Source organism: Salvelinus namaycush, chromosome 8 (assembly GCF_016432855.1).
Source record: "Salvelinus namaycush isolate Seneca chromosome 8, SaNama_1.0, whole genome shotgun sequence".
NCBI classification, from domain to species: domain Eukaryota; kingdom Metazoa; phylum Chordata; class Actinopteri; order Salmoniformes; family Salmonidae; genus Salvelinus; species Salvelinus namaycush.
The window spans coordinates 5,074,908-5,097,501 of record NC_052314.1 but is presented as its reverse complement, the minus strand read 5'-3'; positions in this window follow the sequence as shown (position 1 = coordinate 5,097,501).

Here is a 22,594-nt window from a genome sequence, read left to right as displayed (position 1 = left end):
CCCTGAGAGGATGTCAACCCTGAACAGCTCAGCTATAAGAGGAACACTCCCAATATAAGGTCATTTTATGAGACTACAGACACCAAGGTCTTCCCTTCCCTTCAGTTCCCCTGACACAGAGGAGCATGAGAGGGAAGCCCTGCTGCAGAGCAAGGGGAAGAGAGAGAGAGAGGCACACACAGGCACATGCACATACGTAGACAGATAGATGCACCCACCCACCCACAAACCCACACACACACACACACAGGCCCCAAACCCCAAAACTGCAGTGCTGCCCAGATTATTTTTCAGAGACAGGACTGGGGGCGATGCCCAGAGCTTCTCCTGAAGAAACTGTTTCTAAGCAATTACTGTGTTTGCTTGGCAACATATCAAAGAACACAATCTGTGTCCCAAATGGCATCATATTCCCTATTGAGAGGGGAATTCTGACCCGAGTTATACACGTTTAAATGGTACGTAATTCCCTTTTATAATGCACCTTTCTCTCTACGTGTATTCTGATCTTGAACTTAAGCATGAGAATAGCATGCTATTCACCTGCTATTCATTTAGGGGGTGGAGATCAAATAAATGAAGGTGGAGAAGGAGGTGTGTCCTACAGAAACACTGTATTCTGACCTTGATCTCATTCCCTCATAATTCCACCACCTTTACGCGCGATGAACCAATAAATAAGGTCGAGCGACCTGTCGGTTCCAAGTGGAACAACATCTACTTTCTTTCCCCCGATAGAAATATCACCGTTTGTCACACCCTGATCTGTTTCACCTGTCCTTGTGATTGTCTCCACCCCCCTCCAGGTGTCGCTCATCTTCACCATTATCCCCTGTGTATTTATACCTGTGTTCTCTGTTTGTCCGTTGCCAGTTCGTCTTGTTTGTCGAGTCAACCAGCCTTTTTGTTCTCAGCTCCTGCTTTTCCCAGTCTCTCTTTTTCTCGCCCTCCTGGTTTCTCGCCCTCCTTCTCGCCTGACCACTCTGCCTGACTCTGAGCCCGCCTGCCTGACCACTCTGCCTACCCTGACCCTGACCCTGCCTGCCGACCTGTACCTTTGCCCCACCTCTGGATTATTGACCTCTTCCTGACCCTGACCCTGAGCCTGCCTGCCGTCCGGTACCGTTGCCCCACCTCTGGTTTACTGACCCCTGCCTGCCTTGACCTGTCTATTGCCTGCCCCTGTTGGATTATTAAACCATTGTTAATTCGACGTGGTCTCCATCTGGGTCTTACCTTGATTCCTGATAACCATTATCCATGCACTGTCATTTACTATTTGATATGAGCTATTGAGGTAAATGAGTAAGCTGTTTGGATATGTGGATTGTAAATATAAAATACAATTGTTTTAGTTGTTCTAGTTTACCTTCTGATCGCTGGAGACAAATGTGAAACTAGTCACATGGCAGCTAACTGAAACATATCAACATATCACCTTTTCCACAGTGAAGTTTATGAAATGCTGGTATTTATAACTTGCAGGGACCGTTGTCATTACAGTTCCATGATTAGTGGAGATTATTAGGGTAGATATATAGACTACTGTTCAACCTCTATTATACACATTTCTCACCTTCCAATATTTCATGGACAATTTTCAGGATGAATCAAAGCACTATATTATTTATTCACCAATATCTTATGTGTGTAAAGGCTCTCCAAGCCTGTTTTATTATTCATGAATACTTTCCTAAACCCTAAATAATATACAAGATAAGAGTATTTTTAAATCCACCAATTGGTGCTGAAACGGAGATGGAAATGAATGGTTTTCTTTCATTGATCTCAGCCCTGAGAGAACCGTTCTCTCCATGTATTCTAGTGAGTCTGTCGACAAAATTCTGATTTAAAGGTACACCATATTTAAAGGGATGGCTTTAGATAAATGTACTGAAAACCCTATTGAACGGAGAAAAAAAAACATGAGAAAAATTGGTTGGCCAGAAAGTGGGAGGGTTTTCAGTGGATGAATTGAATGTATTTAGCGCACCCAAGTACATAGGAAAGACGTATGTTTCCTAAGTCTGAATCGGGCCCAATCTGCACCACATAGTGTACTACTAAGGAAACACGGTGTCATTCGGACTCCCAAGTGGCGCAGGGGTCTAAGTCACTGCATCTCATTGCTAGAGGCGTCACTACAAACCCTGGATCGATCCCGGGCTGTATCACAACCGGCCGTGATCGTGAGTCTCATAGGCCGGCCCAGCGTTGTCCGGGTTAGGGGAGGGTTTGGCCCGGGGGTAGGCCGTCATTGTAAAATAAAAATTTGTTCTTAACTGACTTGCCAAGATAAATAAAGGTACAAATAAATTGTGAATCAGCCTCAGACTCTGCTGGGTTCACAGAGGGGTGTCCAGACATCATTAAGACATCATTATCATGAACTAAGATAAATGTGTAGCTACTATTAAATTGAATTGATGATTGCATTTCTTTGAGTTAGTGCTTTAACCCTCATCACATACTATTAAGATAAAACTAGGTACATATTATGCTAGCTTAGTTTTAAAATTACTTATAGAAGTCAGCATTACGAATGTAAACTCAGCAAAAAAAGAAACGTCCTCTCACTGTCAACTGGGTTTCTTTTCAGCAAACTTATCATGTGTAAATATTTGTATGAACATAACAAGATTTAACAACTGAGACATAAACTGAACAAGTTCCACAGACATGTGACTAACAGAAATTGAATAATGTGTCCCTGAACAAAGGGGGGGGGGGGGGGGGGGGGGGGGGGGGGGGGGGGTCAAAATCAAAAGTAACAGTCAGTATCTGGTGTGGCCACCAGCTGCATTAAGTACTGCAGTGCATCTCCTCCTCATGGACTGTGCCAGATTTGCCAGTTCTTGCTGTGAGATGTTACCCCACTCTTCCATCAAGGCACCTGCAAGTTCGCGGACATTTCTGGGGGGAATGGCCCTAGCCCTCACCCTCCGATCCAACAGGTCCCAGACGTGCTCAATGCGATTGAGATCCGGGCTCTTCGCTGGCCATGGCAGAACACTGCCCTTCCTGTCTTGCAGGAAATCACGCACAGAGTGAGCAGTATGGCTGGTGGCATTGTCATGCTGGAGGGTCATGTCAGGATGAGCCTGCAGGAAGGGTACCACATGAGGGAGGAGGATGTCTTCCCTGTAACGCACAGCGTTGAGATTGCCTGCAATAACAACAAACTCAGTTCGATGATGCTGTGACACACTGCCCCAGACCATGACGGACCCTCCGCCTCCAAATCGATCCCGCTCCAGAGTACAGGCCTCAGTATAATGCTCATTCCTTCGATGATAAACGCAAATCCGACCATCACCCCTTGTGAGACAGAAACCGTGACTCGTCAGTGAAGAGCACTTTTTGCCAGTCCTGTCTGGTCCAGCGACGGTGGGTTTGTGCCCATAGGCAATTGTTGCCGGTGATGTCTGGTGAGGACCTGCCTTACAACAGGCCTACAAGCCCTCAGTCCAGCCTCTCTCAGCCTATTGAGGACAGTCTGAGCACTGATGGAGGGATTGTGCTTCCTGGTATAACTCGGGCAGTTGTTGTTGCCATCCTGTATCTGTCCCGCAAGTGTGATGTTCAGATGTACCGATCCTGTGCAGGTTTTGTTACACGTGGTCTGCCACTGCGAGGACGATCAGCTGTCTGTCCTGTCTCCCTGTAGCTCTGTCTTAGGCGTCTCACAGTACGAACATTGCAATTTATTGCCCTGGCCACATCTGCAGTCCTCATGCCTCCTTGCAGCATGCCTAAAGCACGTTCACGCAGATGAGCAGGGACCCTGGGCATCTTTCTTTTGGTGTTTTTCAGAGTCAGTAGAAAGGCCTCTTTAGTGTCCTAAGTTTTCATAACTGTGACCTTAATTGCCTACCGTCTGTAAGCTGTTAGTGTCTTAACGACCGTTCCACAAGTGCATGTTCATTAATTGTTTATGGTTCATTGAACAAGCATGGGAAACAGTGTTTAAACCCTTTACAATGAAGATCTGTGAAGTTATTTAGATTTTTATGAATTATCTTTGAAAAACAGGGTCCTGAAAAAGGGACGTTTCTTTTTTTGTTGAGTTTATATGCAGTGATATGGAGAAAACAGTCATAAATTAAATCAAATCAAATCAAATGTTATTGGTCACATACACATGGTTAGCAGCTGTTAATGCGAGTGTAGCGAAATGCTTGTGCTTCTAGTTCCGACCGACAGGCAGGGGGAATAAGTCATTATCTATGAATGTCATCATTAAATATCTAATGTTCTGAGATGGAACAAATAAGATATACACACACACCTCAGAGAAGATGGAAGAGACCAGTCTGTACCATGGTTAGCAGGGTTTACTAGGTTCACGGTATATTACTCTGCGTCTCTGGGCTGCCACAGAGCCTCCTCATTGCATCATTGCAGCCAAGGGATTTTATTTATCTCTCCTTCTCTCTCTGTATCTCTTCTTCCTTCTATCCCCCTCTCTCCTTCCACCCTCCCCCCTCTCGCTCTCTCTCCATCCCTCTCTCCTTCCACCCTCCCCCTCTCTCTCTCACTCCCTCTCTCTTCCCCCTCTCTCTTTCTTCCTCCCGATCCCCCCTCTCTCTCTCTCTCTCTCTCTCTCTCTCTCTCTCTCTCTCTCTCTCTCTCTCTCTCTCTTTCTCTCACTTCCCTCTCTCTCTCTTTCTCTCACTTCCCCCCCTCTCTCTCTCTCTCTCATAACCCCCTTGATTGCTTGTCGTTTTTACTATGTCAAAACATTTCTACAACGCCTGTCCCAAGTCAAGTGCTTAACATTAATCTGGTGCTGTGTATAACTGCCCTCCCTTACTAACATAAACTGCCCATCTTGGACACAAAAACAGAGATATTTGGAGCAATTAAAAAATTACTGTTGTCACACTGCCATTGTGTAATTTGTGGGGTGGATAGACTAAGATAAATAAACCCAAACAACTATTGTTTTATTGACTCACTGGCCAGATGGTTTCCCTAACTCACTGTCATTGTTCATAAATGACAGTGACAGGGAGGAGGAATAACTCATTATCTATGAATAATAGGGACAGGGAGGGGGAATAAGTAACTATCTATGAATGATAGGGACCGGTAGGAGGAATAACTCATTATCTATGAATGATAGGGACTGGGAGGGGGAATAACTCATTATCTATGAATAATAGGGACCGGGAGGGGGAATAAGTAACTATCCATGAATGATAGTTACTTATTCCCCCTCCCTGTCCCTATCATTCATAGATAGTTACTTATTCCCCCTCCCGGTCATTATCTATGGATGATAGGGACAGGGAGGGGGAATAACTCATTATCTATGAATGATAGGGACAGGGAGGGGGAATAAATCATTATCTATGAATGATAGGGACAGGGAAGAGGAATAACTCATTATCTATGAATGATAGGGACAGGGAGGGGGAATAAGTAACTATCTATGAATGATAGGGACCGGTAGGAGGAATAACTCATTATCTATGAATGATAGGGACAGGGAGGGGGAATAAGTAACTATCTATGAATGATAGGGACCGGTAGGAGGAATAACTCATTATCTATGAATGATAGGGACAGGGAGGGGGAATAAGTCATTATCTATGAATGATAGGGACAGGGAGGGGGAATAAGTCATTATCTATGAATGATAGGGACAGGGAGGAGGAATAACTAAATCTCCTCACCTTGTCCCCAGAACCTTCCCTGTCCCTTCCAATTTACAAAGATCCCTGAAAAGACACACACAATTTACCAGATTTTCTTTCTCCAGTTTGTCTACAAGCTTGTCCTCTGCTATCCAGCGCACATATTGGATGTCTCTCAGTCTCAAATCATTTGGGAACAATAGACTAACATTTCACATTTTATGTTAAGCTATTATACAAATCCTATGTACCTTAAAACTCTAAGTTAATTATCATGTAAATATCCCCTGAATTATGCAATTACTGAGTAAATACCAAGTAAGTAACAGACTGTAAAGTAAAAGCGTAAGTCAGAAAACACCCTAAAAGATACCTATGTATACTGTATATATTTGTTTATTGTACCAATACAGACAGCAGACTAATTGCTACCATTGGTGTGCTTCAGTATTTCCCTTAATCTGCCTCCCAGTTGATGTCTATATCTATCAAACCATCTGTCTAGTTCTGGTTACATAACAGCACAGGTGGCATGCTGGGCCGGGCAGGGAGTAGCCCTTCAGCAAAACACACACACACACACACACACACACACACACACACACACACACACACACACACACACACACACACACACACACACACACACACACCACACATACTGTCACACACACTGTCACACACACACACACACACACACACACACACACACACACACACACACACACACACACACACACACACACACACACTACACACACTGTCACACACACACACTGTCACACACACACACACACACCACACATACTGTCACACACACACACACACACACACACACACACACACACACACACACACACACACACACACACACACACACACACAAACACACATACACACACTGTCACACACACACTGTCACACACACACACACTGTCACACACACACTTTCACAAACACACACACACACTGTCACACACCAACACACACACATACACCAAACACACACACACACTGTCACACACACACTGTCACACATACACACACACACTGTCACACACACACAGACACGACAAAAACACAGGAGGAAACCATATCTCTTGATAACATTTTTCCCTTACTTCAATAATATTCTCTTTTATGTTTTCGCCTCTTGGGCAAATTAAATCGTTCCTTTGACTGTCCCTTGTAAATATGTAGAGTTCTTCTATTCATCTATGTGAACATGTACGTGAGCGGGTTACATATAACCTACACAGTTAACTCCTACTGCAATGGCATGGGACTGAGTGTGTGGGTGTGTGACAGTGTGTGTGTGTGTGTTTGTGACAGTGTGTGACAGTGTGTGTGTTCGTGTGTGTGTTCGTGTGTGTGTGTTCGTGTGTGTGTGTGCGTGCGTGCGTGTGTGTGTGTGTGCGTGTGTGTGTGTGTGTGTGTGTGTGCGTGCGTGTGTGCGTGTGTGCGCGCGTGTGTGTGTGTGTGTGTGTGTGTGTGTGTGTGTGTGTGTGTGTGTGTGTGTGTGTGTGTGTGTGTGTGTGTGTGTGTGTGTGTGTGTGTGTGTGCGCGTGCGTGCGTGCGTGTGTGCGTGACTGACTGGTGAGCTTGACCTTATCCATAGTTCACCATTCATCTGTCAACACAACAGCAGCCTATTAAATACATAACAAATACCACCTGCTGTGAGTGAGGAAGCCAGGTCTCCTGTGTGTGTTTCATAAGACTTATCAAATCCTCTGCCAATGTGTCAGCAGAGATGGACAGCAAGGCCTGGGAGAATGTGAGCTGCACAAATGGAGGGAGGAGGTGGTTTGACAGCCTTCAATGTCCTACTTCAACTATCATGATAGCAACATGACAAACATTGCGCTACACCCAAAATAACATCTGCTAAACACGTGTACGTGACCAATAACCTTTGATTTGATTTGATCTGACATAACATGGTGCAGGACTACTGGGAATCAGCATAACAACATAACATGGTGCAGGACTACTGGGAATCAGCATAACAACATAACATGGTGCAGGACTACTGGGAATCAGCATAACAACATAACATGGTGCAGGACTACTGGGAATCAGTATAACAACATAACATGGTGCAGGACTACTGGGAATCAGTATAACAACATAACATGGTGCAGGACTACTGGGAATCAGTATAACAACATAACATGGTGCAGGACTACTGGGAATCAGTATAACAACATAACATGGTGCAGGACTACTGGGAATCAGTATAACAACATAACATGGTGCAGGACTACTGGGAATCAGTATAACAACATAACATGGTGCAGGACTACTGGGAATCAGTATAACAACATAACATGGTGCAGGACTACAGGGAATCAGCATAACAACATAACATGGTGCAGGACTACTGGGAATCAGTATAACAACATAACATGGTGCAGGACTACTGGGAATCAGTATAACATGGTGCAGGACTACAGGGAATCAGCATAACAACATAACATGGTGCAGGACTACAGGGAATCAGTATAACAACATAACATGGTGCAGGACTACTGGGAATCAGTATAACAACATAACATGGTGCAGGACTACTGGGAATCAGTATAACATGGTGCAGGACTACTGGGAATCAGTATAACATGGTACAGGACTACTGAGAATCAGTAATACAACATAACATGGTGCAGGACTACTGGGAATCTGTATAACAACATAACATGGTGCAGGACTACTGGGAATCTGTATAACAACATAACATGGTGCAGGACTACTGGGAATCAGCATAACAACATAACATGGTGCAGGACTACAGGGAATCAGCATAACATGGTGCAGGACTACTGGGAATCAGCATAACAACATAACATGGTGCAGGACTACAGGGAATCAGTATAACAACATAACATGGTGCAGGACTACTGGGAATCAGCATAACAACATAACATGGTGCAGGACTACAGGGAATCAGCATAACAACATAACATGGTGCAGGACTACTGGGAATCAGCATAACAACATAACATGGTACAGGACTACAGGGAATCAGCATAACAACATAACATGGTGCAGGACTACTGGGAATCAGTATAACAACATAACATGGTGCAGGACTACAGGGAATCAGTATAACAACATAACATGGTGCAGGACTACAGGGAATCAGTATAACAACATAACATGGTGCAGGACTACTGGGAATCAGTATAACAACATAACATGGTGCAGGACTACTGGGAATCAGCATAACAACATAACATGGTGCAGGACTACTGGGAATCAGTATAACATGGTGCAGGACTACAGGGAATCAGCATAACATGGTGCAGGACTACTGGGAATCAGCATAACATGGTGCAGGACTACAGGGAATCAGCATAACATGGTGCAGGACTACTGGGAATCAGCATAACATGGTGCAGGACTACAGGGAATCAGCATAACAACATAACATGGTGCAGGACTACAGGGAATCAGCATAACATGGTGCAGGACTACTGGGAATCAGCATAACAACATAACATGGTGCAGGACTACTGGGAATCAGCATAACAACATAACATGGTGCAGGACTACTGGGAATCAGCATAACATGGTGCAGGACTACAGGGAATCAGCATAACAACATAACATGGTGCAGGACTACTGGGAATCAGTATAACAACATAACATGGTGCAGGACAACAGGGAATCAGCATAACATGGTGCAGGACTACTGGGAATCAGCATAACAACATAACATGGTGCAGGACTACTGGGAATCAGTATAACAACATAACATGGTGCAGGACAACAGGGAATCAGCATAACATGGTGCAGGACTACTGGGAATCAGTAAAACAACATAACATGGTGCAGGACTACTGGGAATCAGTAAAACAACATAACATGGTGCATGACTACAGGGAATCAGTATAACATGGTGCAGGACTACAGGGAATCAGCATAACAACATAACATGGTACAGGACTACTGGGAATCAGCATAACAACATAACATGGTACAGGACTACTGGGAATCAGCATAACAACATAACATGGTGCAGGACTACAGGGAATCAGCATAACATGGTGCAGGACTACTGGGAATCAGCATAACAACATAACATGGTGCAGGACTACAGGGAATCAGCATAACAACATAACATGGTGCAGGACTACAGGGAATCAGCATAACATGGTGCAGGACTACTGGGAATCAGCATAACAACATAACATGGTGCAGGACTACAGGGAATCAGTATAACAACATAACATGGTGCAGGACTACTGGGAATCAGTATAACAACATAACATGGTGCAGGACTACTGGGAATCAGCATAACATGGTACAGGACTACAGGGAATCAGCATAACAACATAACATGGTGCAGGACTACTGGGAATCAGCATAACATGGTGCAGGACTACTGGGAATCAGCATAACAACATAACATGGTGCAGGACTACTGGGAATCAGCATAACATGGTGCAGGACTACAGGGAATCAGCATAACATGGTGCAGGACTACTGGGAATCAGCATAACATGGTGCAGGACTACAGGGAATCAGCATAACAACATAACATGGTGCAGGACTACTGGGAATCAGCATAACAACATAACATGGTGCAGGACTACTGGGAATCAGCATAACAAGGTGCAGGACTACTGGGAATCAGCATAACAACATAACATGGTGCAGGACTACAGGGAATCAGCATAACAACATAACATGGTGCAGGACTACTGGGAATCAGCATAACATGGTGCAGGACTACTGGGAATCAGCATAACAACATAACATGGTGCAGGACTACTGGGAATCAGCATAACAACATAACATGGTGCAGGACTACAGGGAATCAGCATAACAACATAACATGGTGCAGGACTACAGGGAATCAGTATAACAACATAACATGGTGCAGGACTACTGGGAATCAGTATAACAACATAACATGGTACAGGACTACTGGGAATCAGCATAACAACATAACATGGTACAGGACTACTGGGAATCAGTATAACAACATAACATGGTGCAGGACTACTGGGAATCAGCATAACATGGTACAGGACTACTGGGAATCAGCATAACAACATAACATGGTGCAGGACTACTGGGAATCAGTATAACAACATAACATGGTACAGGACTACTGGGAATCAGTATAACAACATAACATGGTACAGGACGACAGGGAATCAGCATAACATGGTGCAGGACTACAGGGAATCAGCATAACATGGTGCAGGACTACTGGGAATCAGCATAACATGGTGCAGGACTACAGGGAATCAGCATAGCAACATAACATGGTGCAGGACTACTGGGAATCAGTATAACAACATAACATGGTGCAGGACTACTGGGAATCAGTATAACAACATAACATGGTGCAGGACTACTGGGAATCAGTATAACAACATAACATGGTGCAGGACTACTGGGAATCAGCATAACATGGTGCAGGACTACAGGGAATCAGCATAACAACATAACATGGTGCAGGACTACTGGGAATCAGTATAACAACATAACATGGTGCAGGACTACTGGGAATCAGTATAACAACATAACATGGTACAGGACTACTGGGAATCAGTATAACAACATAACATGGTGCAGGACTACTGGGAATCAGTATAACAACATAACATGGTACAGGACTACTGGGAATCAGTATAACAACATAACATGGTGCAGGACTACTGGGAATCAGTATAACAACATAACATGGTACAGGACTACTGGGAATCAGCATAACATGGTGCAGGACTACTGGGAATCAGCATAACATGGTACAGGACTACTGGGAATCAGCATAACATGGTACAGGACTACTGGGAATCAGCATAACATGGTACAGGACTACTGGGAATCAGCATAACATGGTACAGGACTACTGGGAATCAGTATAACATGGTACAGGACTACTGGGAATCAGCATAACATGGTACAGGACTACTGGGAATCAGCATAACATGGTACAGGACTACTGGGAATCAGCATAACATGGTACAGGACTACTGGGAATCAGTATAACATGGTACAGGACTACTGGGAATCAGCATAACAACATAACATGGTGCAGGACTACTGGGAATCAGTATAACAACATAACATGGTACAGGACTACTGGGAATCAGTATAACAACATAACATGGTACAGGACTACTGGGAATCAGTATAACAACATAACATGGTGCAGGACTACTGGGAATCAGTATAACAACATAACATGGTACAGGACTACTGGGAATCAGCATAACATGGTGCAGGACTACAGGGAATCAGCATAGCAACATAACATGGTGCAGGACTACTGGGAATCAGTATAACATGGTACAGGACTACTGGGAATCAGCATAACAACATAACATGGTGCAGGACTACTGGGAATCAGTATAACAACATAACATGGTACAGGACTACTGGGAATCAGTATAACAACATAACATGGTACAGGACGACAGGGAATCAGCATAACAACATAACATGGTGCAGGACTACTGGGAATCAGTATAACAACATAACATGGTGCAGGACTACTGGGAATCAGTATAACAACATAACATGGTGCAGGACTACTGGGAATCAGCATAACATGGTGCAGGACTACAGGGAATCAGCATAGCAACATAACATGGTGCAGGACTACTGGGAATCAGTATAACAACATAACATGGTGCAGGACTACTGGGAATCAGTATAACAACATAACATGGTACAGGACTACTGGGAATCAGTATAACAACATAACATGGTGCAGGACTACTGGGAATCAGTATAACAACATAACATGGTACAGGACTACTGGGAATCAGTATAACAACATAACATGGTGCAGGACTACTGGGAATCAGTATAACAACATAACATGGTACAGGACTACTGGGAATCAGCATAACATGGTGCAGCACTACTGGGAATCAGCATAACATGGTACAGGACTACTGGGAATCAGCATAACATGGTACAGGACTACTGGGAATCAGCATAACATGGTACAGGACTACTGGGAATCAGCATAACATGGTACAGGACTACTGGGAATCAGTATAACATGGTACATGACTACTGGGAATCAGCATAACATGGTACAGGACTACTGGGAATCAGCATAACATGGTACAGGACTACTGGGAATCAGCATAACATGGTACAGGACTACTGGGAATCAGTATAACATGGTACAGGACTACTGGGAATCAGCATAACAACATAACATGGTGCAGGACTACTGGGAATCAGTATAACAACATAACATGGTACAGGACTACTGGGAATCAGTATAACAACATAACATGGTACAGGACTACTGGGAATCAGTATAACAACATAACATGGTGCAGGACTACTGGGAATCAGTATAACAACATAACATGGTACAGGACTACTGGGAATCAGCATAACATGGTGCAGGACTACAGGGAATCAGCATAGCAACATAACATGGTGCAGGACTACTGGGAATCAGTATAACATGGTACAGGACTACTGGGAATCAGTATAACAACATAACATGGTGCAGGACTACAGGGAATCAGTATAACAACATAACATGGTGCAGGACTACTGGGAATCAGCATAACAACATAACATGGTGCAGGACTACTGGGAATCAGTATAACAACATAACATGGTGCAGGACTACTGGGAATCAGTATAACAACATAACATGGTGCAGGACTACTGGGAATCAGCATAACAACATAACATGGTGCAGGACTACTGGGAATCAGCATAACAACATAACATGGTGCAGGACTACTGGGAATCAGTATAACAACATAACATGGTGCAGGACTACAGGGAATCAGCATAACAACATAACATGGTGCAGGACTACAGGGAATCAGTATAACAACATAACATGGTGCAGGACTACAGGGAATCAGCATAACAACATAACATGGTGCAGGACTACTGGGAATCAGTATAACAACATAACATGGTGCAGGACTACTGGGAATCAGCATAACAACATAACATGGTGCAGGACTACAGGGAATCAGCATAACATGGTGCAGGACTACTGGGAATCAGCATAACAACATAACATGGTACAGGACTACAGGGAATCAGTATAACAACATAACATGGTGCAGGACTACTGGGAATCAGTATAACAACATAACATGGTACAGGACTACTGGGAATCAGCATAACAACATAACATGGTACAGGACTACTGGGAATCAGTATAACAACATAACATGGTACAGGACTACTGGGAATCAGTATAACAACATAACATGGTACAGGACTACTGGGAATCAGTATAACAACATAACATGGTGCAGGACTACTGGGAATCAGCATAACAACATAACATGGTGCAGGACTACTGGGAATCAGTATAACAACATAACATGGTACAGGACTACAGGGAATCAGTATACCGACATAATATGGTGAATAATATATATGTATTATGGTCTATTGTTTTTGTATATTTGTATGCTGACTTCACAAAATGAATTTCCATGTAAATGGACAAAGAGTGTGCAAAGACGTCATCAAGCCAAAGGTTGGCTACTTGGAAGAATCTAAAATATTAAAATATATTTTGATTTTTTGAACACTTTTTTGGTTACTACGTGATTCCATATGTGTTATTTCATAGTTTTGATGTCTTCACTATTATTCTACAATGTAGAATAGTTACAAATGAAAAAAAAACTTGAATGAGTAGGCTTGTCCAAAACTTTTGACTGGTACTGTATATATGTAAAATCGCAATTAGATTTCTTGCCCATATCGTGCAGCCCTATCTGATACCATGCACACACACACACACAGCCACACACACAGCCACACACACAGCCACACACACACATTATCTCTGATACATTATCTTGTACCACACACACACACACACACACCTCAGTCATACTACATCCTCTCTGCTGAGACCGATACACTGGTAAAGATACACAGATACACCAATATAATACATAATACAGTAATAATACTGCTATATCCTAATTACAGAGGAGAGCCACGTAATGTGCCATGTTACAACACTGTAGGTGTCTGTCTGTCTGCCTGCTTGTCTGTCTGTGTGTCTCCCTACCTGTCTGTGTCCATCTCCTTCTGCTGTCTCTCTCCCTCTCTCCCTCTCTCTCTCACATTCTGTCTCCCTTTATCTCAATGTCTCTATCACTGTCTGTCTCTCTCTGTCTCTATCTGTGTCTCTCAGTCTGTCTCGCTCCAATCTCTGTATCTCTCTGTCTCTCGCTCTCTGTATCCCCCTGTCTCTCGCTCTCTGTATCTCTCTGTCTCTCTCTGTCTCTCCGTCTCTGTCTCTATCTGTCAGTCTCTCTGTCTCTATCCGTCTCTCTCCCTCTGTCTCTCTCTGTCTATCCGTCTCTGTCTCTATCTGTCAGTCTCTTTGTCTCTATCTGTCTCTCTCTCTCTGTCTCTCTCTGTCTCTCTCTGTCTATCCGTCTCTGTCTCTATCTGTCAGTCTCTCTGTCTCTAACCGTCTCTATCTGTCAGTCTCCCTGTCTCTATCTGTCTGTCTGTCTCTGTCTGTCTCTCTCTCTCTGTCTCTCTGTCTCGTGCTCTAACCCCCCTCACCATGTATTAGACAATTCTGTTAAGTTTAGATACAGACAAAAACAGAAGAGACATGTTAAATAATTAAACAGATATCATTAGAGTTGTGCTAATGTTCTTTAAAGAGTCAGTCGTACATACATTACACAATCAATATTGGGCCATAAACTCTTGTCTGCATCTTTATGGCACCATACTCCCTACATAGTGCACTACTTATGACCAGGGCCCGCACAGGGAATAGGGTGCCATTTAGGACACATCGCCAGTCAGGAGAGGGGAAGAAGCAGATAAATGAGTCAATTAATATTCCTGTGGATGCACATTACACCCCCCCCCCCCCCCCCCCCCCCCCCCCCCACCCGCTCACCGCCAGGGACAAATGCGCCAAATATTGCCCATAATTCACTTCGCAATGAGGCGATCCGGCGTGCTGTACAATATCAGCTAGTCAAGACAAGTTCACGAATCTAACTTTGCGACAGAAGACTGGATGTAGGAACATTGCACTATATTGGAAATGAAACATATTATGTGGGATGGCTACACCTCTGGGCCTATCTTCTGTCTCTGTACAAGGTTCCCTGTGGTCATGATGATGTAATGCCTCACACTACAGGACCCCCATGGACCGTTCTCCCTTCAAAACTAGCCTGGAATCCAAACTGATTTAAATGTATATTTTAGTCATTTAGTAGACGCTCTTATCCAGACCGACTTACAGTTAGTGCATCCATCTTAAAGGGGCAACCAGCAGTTGCGACATCCATTTCTGGTCTTATAAACTAATGATATGTACCCATTGATTGTTGAAGAATATAACTTATAAAAGGCCTCATGAGCTTTAGTTCAACGGTCATACTCCATCAGAACCCTAAATATTTAGCTGGTTTTACTCCAATGTTTGTAAACAAAGAAAATGTAAACAAACCGTATATATGGTTAAACATGGTTAAAACTATAATGTTGATATAATGGATGGTCATTCGTTGCATCCATAGCTCTGTCTATGAATTTTGAGAGTGGTTACATTTCTCCAGCCTCCATCCCTCAGCTTTTTACCAAAACAGGGGCGGGGGAGGCCACTTTGTTATCGTTTCTACTGCTGATTGCCACTTTAGGGTAGCTAGGTACGACACAAGCTCTATCAAGACAGACAGACTATTTTGGCGGTATTCAATCATGGTCACAACATTGTCATATGTTACATGTTAAATGCCTATAGGACACTGACAGGCATACATTGGAGGGTTGCTGGAGGCTAACACTGCCTCTCATATTACAATTGTTTTCCATTACATTTAGAGGAGGACAGAGATTCCCTCGGGCTGCATCCCAAATGGAACCCAAATCAAATGTATTTATGAAGCCCTTCTTACATCAGCTGATATCTCAAAGTGCTGTACAGAAACCCAGCCTAAAACCCCAAACAGCAAGCAATGCAGGTGAAGAAGCACGGTGGCTAGGAAAAACTCCCTAGAAAGGCAAAAACCTAGGAAGAAACCTAGAGAGGAACCAGGCTATGAGGGGTGGCCAGTCCTCATCTGGCTGTGCCGGGTGGAGATTATAACAGAACATGGCCAAGATGTTCAAATGTTCATAAATGACCAGCATGGTCAAATAATAATAATCACAGTAGTTGTCGAGGGTGCAGCAAGTCAGCACCTCAGGAGTAAATGTCAGTTGGCTTTTCATAGCCAATCATTAAGAGTAGCTCTACCGCTCCTGCTGTCTCTAGAGAGTTGAAAACAGCAGGTCTGGGACAGGTAGCACGTCCGGTGAACAGGTCAGGGTTCCATAGCCGCAGCCAGAACAGTTGCACTACTACTAAAGGTCAATCAGATTTGTGAACATAATCCCTAGCTGTGTATTGCCGCTTTCCATGTTGTCTGTAGCTTGTGAGGTGTGGAAACACTTTGTTGCTTTTATGAATTTTTTCTTGCTGCTTTTTGTTCTATGTTGCTCTGTCTGTATGCTATGTCTTGCTTGTTCTATGTTGCTCTGTCTGTATGCTACGTCTTGCTTGTTCTATGTTGCTCTGTCTGTATGCTACGTCTTGCTTGTCCTATGTTTCTCTGTCTGTATGCTATGTCTTGCTTGTCCTATGTTGCTCTGTCTGTATGCTATGTCTTGCTTGTCTTATGTTGCTCTGTCTGTATGCTACGTCTTGCTTGTCCTATGTTGCTCTGTCTGTATGCTACGTCTTGCTTGTCCTATGTTGCTCTGTCTGTATGCTACGTCTTGCTTGTCCTATGTTGCTCTGTCTGTATGCTACGTCTTGCTTGTCCTATGTTGCTCTGTCTGTATGCTACGTCTTGCTTGTCCTATGTTGCTCTGTCTGTATGCTACGTCTTGCTTGTCCTATGTTGCTCTGTCTGTATGCTACGTCTTGCTTGTCCTATGTTGCTCTGTCTGTATGCTACGTCTTGCTTGTCCTATGTTGCTCTGTCTGTATGCTAGGTCTTGCTTGTCCTATGTTGCTCTGTCTGTATGCTACGTCTTGCTTGTCCTATGTTGCTCTGTCTGTATGCTACGTCTTGCTTGTCCTATGTTGCTCTGTCTGTATGCTACGTCTTGCTTGTCCTATGTTGCTCTGCGTGTGCTCACTGCTCAATGATTGTCTATATTGTAATTGTTTTTAATAACCTGCCCAGGGACTGCGGTTGAAAATTAGCCGGCTGGCTAAAACCGGCACTTTTACTGAAACGTTGATTAATGTGCACTGTCCCTGTAAAAAATAAAATAAACTCAAACTTTGGACCAGAGCCCTATGGCACCCTATTCCCTATATAGTGCACTACTTTAGACCAGGGCCCTATAGCACCCTATTCCCTATATAGTGCACTACTTTAGACCAGGGCCCTATGGCACCCTATTCCCTATTATATACTGTGCTACTTTTGACCAGGGCCTCTATGGGGGATGCGACCAGACATCTCCCCTCTCATACTCTCTCCTGAATAATTCACTCACCACAGAGCAAAATAGCTTGAGTGGTGCTGTTGCTATTTCCACACACAGCGTTTTTAAAATATATTTTACACAGGCTTTATCCAAAATGGAACCCCATTTCCTTTTTAATGCACTACTTTTGACCAGAACCCACAAGGCTCTAGTGCATACTATAAATAGGGAATAGGGTACCATTTAGGATGTACACACAGAGACAACCCACTTTACCTTTATGGGAAATAGCCTATCCCTGTTTCTTGATGATGCAAGATATTTATGTGCCAATTGTAAAACTGCAATTCAGTGCTACTTGAATTTAATCTAATTTTCCTTGAGAAATGTATATATTTATATATATTTATAGCCTAACAACAAATAAGTTATACAGTATCCATGTGTTAATAATTCTGCCTTTTAACTTTCAAAGTATAGATATTTGAGATTGCAATTAGTTCAAAAAAATGATTTTGGAACACAAAGCGGGTGTCATAAATGTATCCTACATTGCCATAACTGTATCGTGATATAAATCACATAATTATGATCAAATAAAAGGCACCGAAGGTGTTTATTTTTAACAGTTTTGGGGCTCATTTTGTCCAATAAAAAAAAATAATTCAATACGGCTGGTAGAATGTAGGTGTCTGTAGGCTATAAAAGCAAAGTCAGATCGATGATAACGGGCCATGAAAATAGTGAAACTAACGATCAAATGTAGCTGATTTATGGGCGCGAACAGATTTTTTTTAAAGGCAACTTTTTATGAATATCATGCTACATAGATAGAAATTATATTGTTCATCAAAAGTCAATGCATTACAATGGTCAAATGACAACGAATGGAAACATATATTTTACATGTTTAGAGAACCGTTAACTCTGCGGCACCCATCCACGTGACCGTTTTATCACAGCGCGCGGGCAATGAAGGTGCACGCTCGTGACTGCTTGTCGTTTCAAAAAATAACTGAATTCCAAAAACTCGTAAACAAGGTACAAAAACTTCACTTCGACCATAAATATTTCAGTGACACGACTCGCCTAATCCAAACTAAACACACAGAACCTGCAACTACTAACCTTTCTGCTGCTTGAAGGACTGTATGGAGCCCGAGTGATGCACCATAGTGTCGTTTGTTTGTTGATTATTATTCCCCCACCCCCTGTAAATACTATTCCGTATTTCGTAAAAGCAAGGTTACCGAATAGGGAAACTATGGTGGGATTGCGTAGGTGTTCTCGCAGCTACCATCCATGCCCAGTAGACTACAGTCATCACAGCAGCGATATCTAAAGCGATGCGGAAACCACAACAACACCTGTACCGAGTACCGTCCCCTCCGCATGCTCCTCATCCGTGGCTGTTGTCATGGTAACGAACCGGAGGGGAGGTCCGGTGATGGCAGTGGTTCCTTCTCTTCACCCCCTTTGCACGGACACAGCTGACCTGGTTCTGAATTTAGGCTAAATTGTCTCTATAAATGGCCAGTCTTTTGAAAATAACAATACAAAATCATGTCAATTTTCCTTGGTATAAGATTATCATTCATCCTTAGGGTCTACCACTGTCATCACATAATCAATGACTTATTGTCTATCCTGACTGGCACCATTACCTGAGGGGAACTTATTTTTAATAAGACTTGTGAGATAGTTGTGAGAGGTTGGACTGAGATAGATGGCCAGAGCCTATATGGCTTTGAGACAGTTACTTGCTATTCAAGAGGCTGGAGTTTCCTCCGGCTGGTCACAGAGTAAACCAGGTTTGACAGAGACATTAGAGACTAGAGTTTCCTCAGGCTAGTCACAGAGTAAACCAGGTTTGACAGAGACATTAGAGACTAGAGTTTCCTCAGGCTGATCACAGAGTAAACCAGGTTTGACAGAGACATTAGAGGCTAGAGTTTCCTCAGGCTGGTCACAGAGTAAACCAGGCTTGACAGAGACATTAGAGGCTAGAGTTTCCTCAGGCTGGTCACAGAGTAAACCAGGTTTGACAGAGACATTAGAGACTAGAGTTTCCTCAGGCTGGTCACAGAGTAAACCAGGTTTGACAGAGACATTAGAGGCTAGAGTTTCCTCAGGCTAGTCACAGAGTAAACCAGGTTTGACAGAGACATTAGAGGCTGGAGTTTCCTCCGGCTGATCACAGAGTAAACCAGGTTTGACAGAGACATTAGAAACTAGAGTTTCCTCAGGCTGGTCACAGAGTAAACCAGGTTTGACAGAGACATTAGAGGCTAGAGTTTCCTCAGGCTAGTCACAGAGTAAACCAGGTTTGACAGAGACATTAGAGGCTGGAGTTTCCTCCGGCTGATCACAGAGTAAACCAGGTTTGACAGAGACATTAGAGACTAGAGTTTCCTCAGGCTGGTCACAGAGTAAACCAGGTTTGACAGAGACATTAGAGACTAGAGTTTCCTCGGGCTGATCACAGAGTAAACCAGGTTTGACAGAGACATTAGAGACTAGAGTTTCCTCGGGCTGATCACAGAGTAAACCAGGTTTGACAGAGGCATTGGAGGTTAGAGTTTCCTCGGGCTGATCACAGAGTAAACCAGGTTTGACAGAGGCATTAGAGGCTGGCTATGAGCCTGTGAGAAAAACTTCCATGCAATCAATACTGTCTTGGCTAGGGCTACAGCTAGGCTAAGGCTGAGGTACCTACTTCTGGTGGTGCTGACACACACACTTCCCTCCTCCCGAGGAGATTCTAGTGGGAGGAGAGAGAACAGTAATATAATCTATTCTCATGAACTAGATTTTAGTCATTCTCATGGACTAGATTCTATTCATTCTCATGGACTAGATTCTATTCATTCTCATGGACTAGATTCTATTCATTCTCATGGACTAGATTCTATTCATTCTCATGGACTAGATTCTATGAATTTAGATTCTAGATATCTAGATTCTGTTGTGTATTCTATGTCTTATAAAACACAAGGAGATAAAGGAAGATATATATTATAAATCATGGGAGTTCACGTCCTGATTAAGGTAAAAAGAACAGCTGCTCTTAGTGTCATGTTTTGTCTTTCATCATGTCTTGTCCCTGTGCTTCCCTCTGCTGGTCTTATTAGGTTCTTTCCCTCTTTCTCTCTCTCTATCGTTCCGTTCCTGCTCCCAGCTGTTTCTCATTCTCCTAACGACCTCATTTACTCTTTCACACCTGTCCCCTATTTTGCCCTCTGATTAGAGTCCCTATTTCTCCCTCTGTTTTCCGCTTCTGTCCTTGTCGGATTCTTGTTTGACGTTTGCTGTTCCTGTGTCCTTGTTCCGCCCTGTCGTGTTCTTTGCCTTCTTCAGATGCTGCGTGTGAGCAGGTGTCAATGTCAGCTACGGCCAGTGCCTTCCTGAAGCGACCTGCTGTCTGTGGTCGCGTCTCCAGTCGTTCCTCTCTGTTGACGAGAGGATAGTATCCAGGAGAATCATTATTTGTTTTATTCTGGAATAAAGACTCTGTTACTATTACGTCGCTTTTGGGTCCTCATTCTGCAGCACAACAGAAGAATCCGACCAAGAATGGACCCAGCGACTACGGATTCTCGCAACACTGCCGTCGAGATCCAGGGAGCAATGCTCGGCAGACACGAGCAGGAATTGTCTGCTGCTCGTCATGCCGTTGAGACCCTGTCCGCTCAGGTCTCCGATCTCTCAGGACAGTTTCAGAGTCTTCGTCTCGTGCCACCAGCTACTTCCTGGTCTTCCGAGTCTCCGGAACCTAGGGTTAATAACCCACCATGTTACTCTGGGCAGCCCACTGAGTGTCGCTCCTTTCTCACCCAGTGTGATATTGTGTTCTCTCTCCAGCCCAACACATACTCAAGAGAGAGAGCTCGGATCGCTTACGTCATATCACTCCTTACTGGTCGGGCTCGGGAGTGGGGCACAGCTATCTGGGAGGCAAGGGCTGAGTGTTCTAACGTTTATCAGAACTTTAAAGAGGAGATGATACGGGTTTTTGATCGTTCAGTTTTTGGGAAAGAGGCTTCCAGGGCCCTGGCTTCCCTATGTCAAGGTGATCGATCCATAACGGATTACTCTATAGAGTTTCGCACTCTTGCTGCATCCAGTGACTGGAACGAGCCGGCGTTGCTCGCTCGTTTTCTGGAGGGACTCCACGCTGAGGTTAAGGATGAGATTCTCTCCCGGGAGGTTCCCTCCAGCGTGGACTCTTTGATTGCACTCGCCATCCGCATAGAACGACGGGTAGATCTTCGTCACCGAGCTCGTGGAAGAGAGCTCGCGTTAACGGTGTTTCCCCTCTCCGCATCTCAACCATCTCCTCCCACCGGCTCAGAGACTGAGCCCATGCAGCTGGGAGGTATTCGCATCTCGACTAAGGAGAGGGAACGGAGAATCACCAACCGCCTTTGCCTCTATTGCGGTTCTGCGGGACATTTTGTCATGTCATGTCCAGTAAAAGCCAGAGCTCATCAGTAAGCGGAGGGCTACTGGTGAGCGCTACTACTCCTGTC